General features: G+C 58.2%; 1 long non-coding RNA gene across 1 annotated transcript; it reads right to left on the reverse strand.

The window, feature by feature from the left end:
• Positions 1–1,510: 1,510 nt before the first annotated feature.
• On the reverse strand, positions 1,511–8,404 carry LOC139084421 (uncharacterized). Its single transcript, XR_011541761.1, has 2 exons — positions 8,279–8,404; positions 1,511–7,084 (listed from the first exon to the last, which is right to left on the reverse strand). It is a non-coding gene; the product is annotated as an uncharacterized lncRNA (long non-coding RNA).
• Between the last annotated feature and the right edge of the window lie 3,303 nt (positions 8,405–11,707).

An 11,707-nucleotide genomic window follows, 5' to 3' on the forward strand; every position in this document is an offset into this window, starting at 1 on the left:
CAGAGGGCTGGTTAGGTCACGCAGGCTCCTGTGGGCCTGGCCTGAGCCAGCACCTTCACAGTAGAGGCCATGCACTGCATGGGCCTGCGGGCGACACGACCAGCAGTCAGGGTCCCAGCTTCAGAGAACCCAGCAATAGGGCGGGGGTCCAGGGCATCAGCAGAGGCACAATCTGTCTCCCCTCCAGGGGGTCTGACCCAGATGGGTTAAATGCCCCCTTGCTGGACTGAGAGGAAGCCAACAAGCTGTGCAGAGGGGCCTCCACCAAGGTGGGCCGCCCCCTCCCCTGCTCACTGCACTCCCTGAATCCCCCTGCCCAAACCCTGGGTGCCTTCTCTCCCTCCATCAGTGCTGGCCTGGAAGAACGAGACAAAGGATTTCTGTGAGAATCCAAAACGCTCATTAGATCAGGGTTTCTCCTCCCAGAGAATTTGTTTGCTTTTTTTTTTCCCCCAGGGAATTTAACAGGGAGCAGCGCAGAGAGAAGCAGGGTCCAGGGGGCACCCTCGTCTGGCTGGTGGGGAGCAGGTGGGTACTGGCACCCTGAGGCCCAGAGACTTTCCAAGTGTGCACCACTCCACCCACTGAGGGGGACAGCAGCGCTGCAGGGGGGGTCTCCCATCCTGAGGCCTCAAGTTCCCCAGCCCCCAGCTATGGCATCGCATCCCTAGAGAAGCCCCAGGGGTTCTAGTCATTTCTGGGAGAAGGCCAGAGGCTCCCCCATTAATTCAGCGAGCACAGCATCCTCTAGGATCCTACATATAGAGCCGTCCCCAGACCATCCCTCACCCTGGCCCCGCCAGCCCGCTCTGGGCAGACCCCGGCCCCCAGGCCCGAAGCCGCTTGCCTGAACCCTGGGGGCTAAGGGTGGGGACCCCACGCCAGCTGACGGTCCGTGGCCTACCGGCCCAGCAAGGCCAAGGGCAGTGAGGACCCGGGTGGGGACGCGGTGGGTGGGGAATGGGGATCCCCAATGGAAGTGCCCACACCGTCTGATCCTGCACTGCCCCTCGCTTCCGCCAGGCCCCAGCGAGCCCGGTGGTCCCCAGCAGCTCATCCACCCAGTCCAGGAGGCCGGAGGAGGGCATGGGAGGAGAGCCCCCAATGCCTCTGCTGCAGGGGACCCCACCCTGGTCTCCCCCGGGGGTGCCCCCACCTCCCCCAGCCCCCACCCAAGTGGTCCAAGTGCGGGCTGGGGCTCTGCCCATCCACCTGTGAGCCCTGCTCCACCGCTCTGTGTGACAGAGAGCAGGTCACTTACCTCTGTGCGCCGCGGTTTCCTCCTCCGTCACACGGGGTCACAGTAATACCTCGTCGTGGGATTGTCACGGGATTAGCCAAGTTAACGCTTTCTATGTACAGCACGCAGCAGGGTGCCTGGCACACACCCTCCCACTGTTAACTCCTGTTATGATGTTGTCCCAGGATCTGGAGTGACCATAAGAGCTGCCATTGAAGGCACTTACTCTGATTTTATTGTGCTAAGAGATCCATAATGTAAAATGTACCATTTTAAGCATTTATTTATTTATTTATTGAGGTAACATTGGTTTATAACATTATATAAATTTCAGGTGTACATGATTATATTTTGATTTCTGTGTAGATTACATCATGTTCACCACCCAAAGACTACTAACCATCCGTCACCACACACATGTGCATAATCACCCGTTTCGCCCTCCTCCCTTCTCCTTCTCTCTGGTAACCAGCAATCCAATCTCTGTCTCTATGTGTTTGTTTGTCATTGTTTTTATCTTCTACTTATGAGCGAGATCATACAGTATTTTACTTTCTCCCTCCGACTTATTCACTTAGTGTAGTACCCTCTAGGTCCATCCATGTTGTCATAAATGACTGGATGTCATCATTTCTTACGGCTGAGTAGTATTCCATTGTGTATATATACCACATCTTTATCCATTCGTCCCTTGTTGGGCACCTATGTTGCTTCCAGTCTTGGCTATTGTGAATAATGCTGCAATGAACATAGGTGTGCATGTATCTTTATGCCTTTGTGTTTTCAAGTTCTTTGGATAAATACCCAGCAGTGGAATAGCTGGATCATATGGTAGATATATTCTTAATTTTTTGAGGATACTCCATACTGCTTTCCATAGTGGCTGCGCCAGTTTGCACTCCCGCCAGCAGTGTATGAGGGTTCCCTGCTCTCCACATCCTCTCCAACATTTCTTGTTTCCTGTCTTGTTAATTGTAGCCATTCTGACCGGAGTGAGGTGATGCCTCATTGGAGTTTTGATTTGCATTTCCCTGACAGTTAATGATGCTGAACATCTTTCCATGTGCCTATTGGCCATCTGTCTATCTTCTTTTGGAGAAATGTCTGTTCAGATCTTTTGCCCATTTTTTAATTGGGTTCTTAGGATTTTTCTTGTTGAGATGTATGGGTTCTTTGTATATTTTGGATATTAACCCCTTATCTGATACATGGTTTGCAAATATCTTCTCCCAATTGTTAGGTTGTCTTTTCATTTTGTTGATGGTTTCCTTTGCTGTGCAGAAGCTTTTTAGTTTGATGAAGTCTTATTTGCTTATTTTTTCTATTGTTGCCCTTGCCTGGCCAGACATGGTACTTGAAAATATGCTGCTGAGACCGATGTCAAAGAGTGTACTGCCTATGTTTTCTTCTAGAAGTTTCATGGTTTCAGGTCTTACATTCAGGTCTTTAATCCATTTAGAGTTAATTTTTGCGTCTGGTGTAAGATAATGTTCCACTTTCATTCTTCTGCATGCGGCTGTCCACTTTACCCACACAATCTATTCAAGAGCCTTTCCTTTCTCCATGTGTGTTCTTGGCTCCTTTGTTGAAAGTTAGCTGTCCACAGATGTGTGGGTTTATTTCTCGGTATTTTAAGCATTTGTAAGAGTACGGTTCAGTGGCATTAGGTACATTCACATTGTTGTGCAGCCGTCAGCACCGTCCATCTCCAGAACGTGCTCATCATCCCAGAGCGAAGCTCTGTCCCCATTAGACACTAACCCCCGTGCCCCCTCCCCAGCCCCCGGACCCTCCATTCTGCTTTCTGTGTGTGAGTCTCACTACTCTAGGTCCCTCGTAGAAGTGGAATCGTACAGTATTTGTCCCTTTGTGACTGTGATTTCACTCAGCATAATGTCCTCAGAGTTCGTCCATGTTGTAGCCCGTGACAATACTCCATTCTTTCTCAGGGCTGAGTGGTACTCCAGCGTGTGCATACAGCACATCTGTTTATCCTTTCACCCATCAGTGGACACTGGGCTGCGTCCACCCATTGGCTGCTGGACTCATGCTGCCATGAACCTGGATGTACCCAGGCCCTTCCAGTGATGTGTTCTCTCACGACATCAACTTACAGTGAGCAGGTGCTCTGTGTCCCCATCTGAGAGACTGAGGCTGGGTAGGAGGCCTACATGCAGAGGGGACTGAGGCCTGTGCACAGATGCTTCCTAAAAGGTCCCTCAGGCAGCTGTGGACATGCTCCCGTCTGGGTGGGGCTGCAGGGACACGGAGGGGCTTTTCCTTCTCACCTGACATCTCTCTGGTCTGAGTGTGTGACATGTGCCACGATCCCTCACACACTAGAGAAGAGCTGGTGAATTTAAGGAGGCTGCTCCTGTCGTTTTCAGTCTGCGACATGTGCTCATTACACAAATGTTGGGAAGAGCAGAGAAGCAGAAAGAAGAAAACAAAAGGCCCCAGGGTCGGTGTGTGTCCTCCCAGTCTACTGCGTTTCCTGCCGATGTCCCAGGGGAGGGACCCATGGGCCTGTGGGGTGGGGGGGAGAGGCAGGGCAGACCTCCCTGGGTGCCGGCCACCTGAGGTCCACACCAGGGGCCAGATGAGCGCCCGAGGCTGCTGGGCGGCCCTGCCTCCCCGCCTCCCTGCTGGCGGCATCAGAGTGGAGAGGAGGGCCGGCACCAGGAGCTCCAGCACCTCGCCTCCTCGGGCAGGTGCAGAGCCTACCGCTGCGGCTTGGCCAGGCCAGTGGTCCCACAGTGGGGGCTTCGTGTCACCTTGGGGACAGGCCAGCACCTTCCCTTCCTGCCCCAGAGGGATGAGGCCTCGTCCAGACCCACCCTCAGCCCCATGCTGCCTGCTCTGAGCACTCGTCCCCACGCCCCGGGCCTCCCAGCTGGGCCATGGGTCCATGAGGACAAGGGCCTGGGCTGCCCTCACAGAGGCCACAGCCAGGTGCAGGGCTTGTGGGCAGAGAAGGGAGCCAAGGGCAGTGGGAGATGATGAGAGCTCTGCACAGGCCCGTCTCCCGCCTCCAGGCATCCCCGGGAGGAAGCACATGGGGCTGGAGACGGCGTCCCTGATGGACTTGGCGTCAGGAGGACGGCTCTGTCCTCCAGGTGGGGCAGACTCACTGGAATTAAGCTGCTGTTCAGGAACTCCTGCAGACTCGGGATGATGGGGCGATGAGGGCCGCGTCCCCTCCCCTCCCTCACACAGCCGGACCTCTGGGCAGTTAACACGGGACACACTGCCTAGAGTCTTTAGTTGGGATTCTTGGAGTCCCCAAATGATGGGGTGGGGGTGGGCGAGAAGATTCCAGATTCTCTTAGTTAATCTGCTCAGAGGAAGAGAGGACCTGGGGAAACTGAGGCAGTGGGGTCACAGGAGACTTTCAGTTCTGGGGGAGGAGGCCAAGCCCAGAGGGCTGTTCCTTCTGAGGACTGGGGCTCCCTGAGGTCGAAAGGTAGCTGGTGTGTCAGCCAGCTGACCTCAACTCTCCAGCACCCACTCCCTGTGCAGGCCTGTCATCCTCTGTGTCACCTTCCATGGCCCCCAGCACTGCAGACACCCCAGCCCCAGTGCAGGACCTTCTGCGAGAAGTGTAGCCATGAGAAGCGTGGTCTGGGCCGACCCAGACTAGACTCCAGACCTACAACCTGCGGGATGTGCTGGAAGGAGGGCCCCTCCCATGTTTCCCAGATGCCTCCACTTTTCTTCCTCCACCTTATAAATCTGGGGTCTGTGCCCCTCCTGTGGGCTCGCAGGCCTGGCCTCAGACGTGTGGCTCTAGTGTCTGAGAAGAAACCCTCTGACTCACTGGATCCAGGTCCCCATCGTGGGGCCGGTGGAGAGAAGGTGAGGACGTGGAATGATGTCCAGAAGCATGGAGGTTCCGGGCGAATCCACCCACAGGAAGGACGATGATCTCAGGCCCCGGGAGGAGGGCCGGCGCCTCCGCCTCCTACCCCAGTTCAAGGGCGGCCCTTCCCCCATCCCCCACCTACCTGCTCAAACCCTGACTCCCACCCACCTGCCCCCCGGTGCCTTACTTCATCACTGACACCCCAGCATCCTGAGCTGACCTGGGCACTCGGGACACCCCATCGGGCAGAGGGACCAAGGTGGGTCCAAGGAGCCTGGATGGTGGGTGGGGTGGGCCATGGCTTGGGCTCCATCCTGGGCCGGCAGTCTGAAATCACAGCGTCGGCAGCCTGGGTTCCCTCTGGGCCTCTAGGACCTTCCTGCTTCCTCCAGCTTCTGCTGGCCCCAGGCGTCCCTTGTGACATGGCTGCCCCACTCCAGGCTCCGCCTCCATCATCACAGGGCCTTCTCTGTGTCTTCTGCTCTGAGTCTCTACTCTTCTTATAAGGACACTTGTCACTGGATTTAGGGCCACCTGGGTGCTTCAGGATGCTCTCACCTTGAGATCCTTGGCAATTACATCTGTAAGGACTCTTTTTCCAAAGAAGGTCACATTCACAGCTTCCGGGGGGGACATTTTTTGGGGGTGGGTCACCATTGAATCCCCTACAGGAGATGGGTGCCTTCCTCATTTCCCTGTTGGTGCCACTAGTTCACGGTGACCTGGGAAGGGTGTGGGGTGAGGGATCCTCTCTTCCAGCCCCTGCCCAAGACTGTCTCTGGTAGCTCCATGGGCAGACGTGGGATTCCAGAAAACACAGAATCCAGCGGACGGCAGGTAGCAGCTGCGCAGGGGTGACACGGAAGTGCCAAGGGATGGCCAGAGTCCCTGGAGAGGAGCGCTCAGGCGGAGCTCTGCGAGGCCTGCTCCAGCATGGGGCACTGGGTGGGGGGTTGGGTGAGAGGCCTGGGCTGGTGGGAAGGATGGCAGAGTTGATGTCAGCAAATGACAGGTGCAGGGTCTAGCAGAGGGATGAAGAAATGCGTGAGTGTTCGCATGTTCTCGTGCCTCTGGGTCTGTCTGCAGTTGAGCTCCACTGTCCCTGTCCCCACCCCACAGGGCCTGGACTCCTGCTCCAGGAGCTGCATGGAGCGGGGGCCCTGAAGGACACCGTGGTGGTCTTCACCTCCAACAGCGGGGTCTCCTTCCCCAGTGGAGGACCAGCCTGCGCTAGCTGGGCCTTGCTGAACCCTTGCAGATATTGTCCCTGTAGCACCTGAAATGCCGGAGGCCGGGTCAGCGAGGCCTATGTGACCTCCTAGCTGTGGCTCTGCAGCTCACGCAGAGGGTGGGTGGATGGATGTGAACACTTAGTAGGACTACCACGTCCACACATTGCTCTGCACCCACTATCTTATGTAGTTCCCAACACTCTGGGTGAGGAAGGGACAGCCACCCCATCTACAGATGGACAAATGACGGTCAGAGGTGAAGTAAGTTCCAGTGGCAGGAAATGAGGACTTCTGAGCATCCTACATGTCTCCGCGCCCTGTGAACTCCTGTTCAGTCCTTCTCCTCTGCGTTCTTCAGACTCTCCCATTTCTGTCTCTAAGTTCACGACTCCTCCCTCTGTGTTCTCCATTCTCTTACTGAGCCCATGCGGGGAGTTTTGATTGTGGATAATGTGTTAAGTTCCAGTATTTCCATTTGCTGCTTGTTTGCATTTGTATCTGTTGACTCCCCCCAACCCCAACCACAGGGTGTCCTGAGGGCAGGCGCCGGACGTCTCTGATCCCCACACAGACTCCCCCCTTGGGTGGGGAAACATGGGGGGCTGTGGCCTAGCTGGATATCCCCAGCTGGGGCGGGGTGCAGAGTGAAGGCCGTGGGGCAGCTCCTGCAGGCTCCACGCAATGTCGCTTCGCCCTCCTCCTCAGAGCTGGCCTTCACTCCAGTTCTGGGTCACATTCCCAACTTAATCACTTAAAAGAAACAAAGAAAAGAGAAAAAACTCAAACCAGCTGAGGCGGCTCCTTGTGGCCACCCTTTGCTGTTTGAGGACTGAGCCATGCGGCTGACTGCAGATGGGAGATTTGAAACCATCTTAATGGAAGGGAAAAATGTCCTCCTCGTGGCTGGCTGTTCTAAAAATACAGCTGTGCCCACATCTGGAGGGGAAGAGTAGGAGGAGGTGGGCGGGGACACAGGCCTGGGAGAGAGTCCTTCCTGAGGGCATTCTCGCTCCCAGGCGTGCGCTCACTCACAGCACAGACTGGCCTTGCAGGGGGGCCAGTCACACGGGTCACACGAAGGGGCCCCTGCCCGGAATCTCTGACATCCCCACAGAACAGATTGCAGCCTTCAAGCTGGAGGAGACCCTACAGTGGACACTGCCAGCCGGCCCCTCCCACAGATAGGGACACTGAGGCTGAGGAGGAGGGGTTGGGGAGGGGCCAGGTCCACTGCCGGCCCTGAGGCGGCAGAGCCAGCACCGGAGTCCAGGTCCGAGGTCTGCCCTGCCCAGCACACAGTACATCCCAGGGACAGAGAGAGCCTGGGGCAGCCCTTCTGCAGGAGGGTCCAGATCCACAGAGGACAAGGAGCCAGGAGCGCTGGGCTGTGGGGACCAGGGAGGGCTTGCCTGAGATGGTCACGTCCCCACCGCACCCCAAACTCAGCCTGTCTCAAATCAATGGGTGGCCTCCCTCCCAAACCCGGCCCTCCCCAGGTCTCAGCACTAAGGCCTGGGGCTTCCACCTCCTGACCCCTTCGCTTCCTCTTGGTCAGATGCGTGCCACTACAGGCCGCTGCTGTCCTCCTCCGCTCTGCCCACTGCTTCTGCTCTCATCCCCTTCTTCCTGCAAAGAGCTGCCATCTGATCTGCACCTCACCCCCATGCTGAAAACTCTCCCATGGCTCCCACTGCCCTTGGGACAGAGGCCACAGCCCACATGGCCCTGCTCGGCCTGGCCCAGCCCTCCCCAGCCTCACATCAGATGCAGCTGCTACTCATTGCCTCCACCTTCTCTCTGTCCTTCGGTGCCACCTCAGGGCCTTTGCACAGGCTGTTCCCGTGGGGCCTGGCTATGCCTACTCATCCTGGGCTCTGCACTGCCTCTTCCCTCCCCATCCCACCCAGAGACCATCCCATTCCTGGAAAGTCAGGGTTCTCCTACCAGGCTCAGAGGGCCAGGCCCAGGGTGCTCCCTTTGCTGCCCAGGCCTGAAGCAGCCACCTGGACAGTGTGTTGTCCCTGTGCTCTGCCTGTGAGCAGCTGCTGCCCAGTGCGTTCCGGATTCGGTGCTAAAAATACCCATGACCCAGACAGGAAGGGCCGAGGACACAGCGGCTCCTGGGAGGGGCTGGCTGGAGCTGCGCAGAGGCCCATCCACCGCGGTTGGGGTCCATGCACCCGAAGGGGGTGGGCACTGAGCTCACAGCCCGGAGGAAAGGCCCCTGACAGAGGATGCTCAGGGCTGACAAGCGGCGCCATGTGTTGTCGAAGGAAGGACAGCTGCTCCGACATGCATGCACACACACTCACCTCATGTCTGAGCCTTCCGGTTTGTCCCCACAGGTGTGTGCTGCCTTTGGGATAAATCTACTCAGAAATTCAGTGTGTGGGACCCTAACAGAAGACAGGGAAGCTCTGGTCCCCTCAGGGAGGGCTTCCTGGAGTAGGGGGTGTTTCCAACACCCTCCCTTCCTCTGCTCTTCAACAGAACATCTGGGCTGGTAGGGAGGAAAATGAAGGGAGGAACGAGCCAGAGATCTGGGGCATCCCCAGAAGAGAGAGTCTGAGGCTGGAGGAAGAGGTGGCGGCGGCGCTGAGGCGTGTGGGAGGGAAGGGAGAGGACTGGAGAGTCCTGGGGAGTATCAGGTGCCATGTGGGGCTGCGCAGAGGCAGGCAGGGAACCCCAGGTGTCTGGGCTGTCCCCAGGGACTGGTGAGGCCACTCCTAGTGTGTGAGGCCCATTCAGGGGAGGCAGGCCTGGGGCCCGCAGGGGGTCTTGTCCTGTCTTAGGCACCAAGAGAACCTGGACGGAAGATTGGGGTCCCCTCATTTCCCCACAGCTGGGGATCCCAGGGCTCCTTGCTCTGCAGCAGGCAGGGTACTGGGCCAGAGAGGCAGCTTGGGGAGCAGGGCCCATCGTCACCTTGCCAAGGGACCACAGGCCCTCCTCCTGCCACAGTCCTCTGCACAGGAGAGAGAAGGCAGGCCGAGCCGGCAGGACAACAACCTGCTTCCTGGGACAGAGAGCCCCACAGACGTGAGCATCGGCACACTGCCTGCCTTCGTCCCCTGGCCAGGGACGTGCGACACCCGGGGCTTCTCTCCATAAAGAACTGTCTGGAGACACCTGAGGGTCGGAGGAGAAGTGCACCCAGTGTCTCCAGAGCGGCCTGTCCTGAGCCTGAGACTGGACAGGAAAGCGTGGACTGGTGATGGAGGTCTGCCCCGGCCCTGCTCTGCCTCCACCTGGGCCTCAGTTTCCCCATCCGAGGATCCCGGTTCCTGAGAAGAGAGTATCTGTAGTAGAATCCAGCCGTGCTCCCTGGATATCCCACCCAGCTAGGCGCCCCACCCTGGGCTCGGCCTCCCAGGAATGTGCTTCTCTGCCTGGAACCGGGCGCCTGTCTTCTGGGCCCGAGTGGAAGGGGGGACAGAGGCCCCTGTGGACCACCACAGCCTCCTGTCAGCCCTGGTCTGACCCTGAGGGGAGGGCTAGCCAGCCCTGCTCAGTGCCTGCAGGTGAATGCCTGCCCTGCCCCAGGCCAATGACCGGAGCCTCCCTGCTGGCTCCTCCCTGCCCTGCAGGCCCTGCCCAGCCCTCAGCCCTGGATCCCCACCCTGCTGCCATGCCTCCACCTAGCAGGGGTCCACTCTGCAGGGCCCACCTCAGATGCGGCCTTGATCTGCTTTCCTGGAAAACAGAGGCTGTCCAAGGGGTCCCTCGGCCTGCTCCCGCTGCCCCCTCTCAGCACCCTGGGCCAGCTTCTGCTGACCTCTCCTCACTCCTGAACCATGTGTGTATCCCCCTTCAGTGCTCCCAGCCTCTCCCCTGTCCCTCAGAACGGGGGCTCCATGAGCCACTCCTAGGAGACCACCCTTAGAGCCCTCATTTCCTTGGGATCCACCTGGGATCACTTTCTCACCTGGTTTTGCCCCATTCTGTCTCCTCAGGGGACCACAGGGCCCTGTCCGGAGCATCCCTCATCCTCCACACTTAGGTCCAAGGCTGAGCTCCCCATGGTGGGAAAGCCATGTCCGTCTGGGCACGTTCCTCTCCCTCAGGCCCGCCATTACCCTGGTCACCAGGGACCTTGGCATGGCACATCCCACAGTCCTTCCCAGGCCACGTCTCCTGGGCTTCTCCCTGCCTTCCCACTGAGGCGCTTTCCTGGCTCAGCTCCTGCACCACATGCGGCCTTCCCAGGCCTCCCTGGCTGGGTCCCCTTCCTGTCTCTGCCGCTGAAGGTCGAGCTGCCCAGGCCCGGCCTCTTCTCCATCGAGCCTCGCCCCTTGGGCATCTCCCGCAGGCCCAAGGCTACAAATGCCATAGTCTACTGATGGCTGACACCCACATCTGGACAGCCGCCTGACCTCCACCCCAACAACACCGTTGGATTTTTCCAGGCGGATGTCACACAGACATACCCAACTCAATGAGGCCAGAACAGGACTCTCGATCCACCCGCCTTTGCCCCAAGCATTCTCCATGTCAGTAAAGGCCACTGCCTTCCATCCACTCTGTGGCTCAGGTCCCGATGTCACCCTTGACTCCTCCATCAGGCCCACATCCAACCCCTCCTCACCCTCCAGGCTTCACACCGCCCAAGCCACCAATGTCCCTTAGAGCTGCCGCTGCTCACTGATCCTCTGGCTGTCTACTGTCCTCACAGCAGCCACAGGGATCTTGTTAAAGTGACAGTCGAGCATCACCTCTTCACAGAGGCTTCCCAGATCAGCCCATCTAGCATGGGGCCCACTACCGGATCCTCCACTCTCCAGGTGGCTGTTAATTTCGTCAGGGCACGTCCTGTCTACACCAGCTCTCATGTTAGCATAGGCCTCTAACCGCCTGTCTCCTCGACTCCGCAGAGAGGGACAACGTCTCTATTGGCTGCTGTGTCTCCAGCATCCAGAACGTGCCCGCACACAGTCGGTGCTCAGTAAACGGTGGGCTTTCTTCAATACAAGGAATAGATGGAGTTTCTCCTTCGACCAAAATAATGAGGCCTCTCCAGCCGCCTCAGCAGCCTCCCGTCCCCACAGTTGCTCAAGTCCCCAACCCTTCCCCTCCTCTGCCCGCCCTGGGAAGACTTCCACTGGAGCCGCATGTTCCAGCGGGGTCCTGGACGTGCGGGGGATTGGGACACGCTGCCGAGTGCCTCCTTTGCTGTAGGTCAGGCGGTACTGTTTCGGGTTCTCAGAAGGAAGATATACCGGCCCCGGTCGCCCAAAGCCGTAGGGAGACGACAGAGCTGCCAGGTCAGACTCTGAGTCCCGCGAGCCCCGACCACGCCCCCGTGGGGCCCCGCCCCTTCTAGTCATTGTGCCTGGATCCCGCCATTTCTGTGCTAGTTGTCTTAGCCCCGCCCCC

This window comes from Equus przewalskii, chromosome 7 (genome assembly GCF_037783145.1).
Source record: "Equus przewalskii isolate Varuska chromosome 7, EquPr2, whole genome shotgun sequence".
Lineage (NCBI taxonomy): Eukaryota > Metazoa > Chordata > Mammalia > Perissodactyla > Equidae > Equus > Equus przewalskii.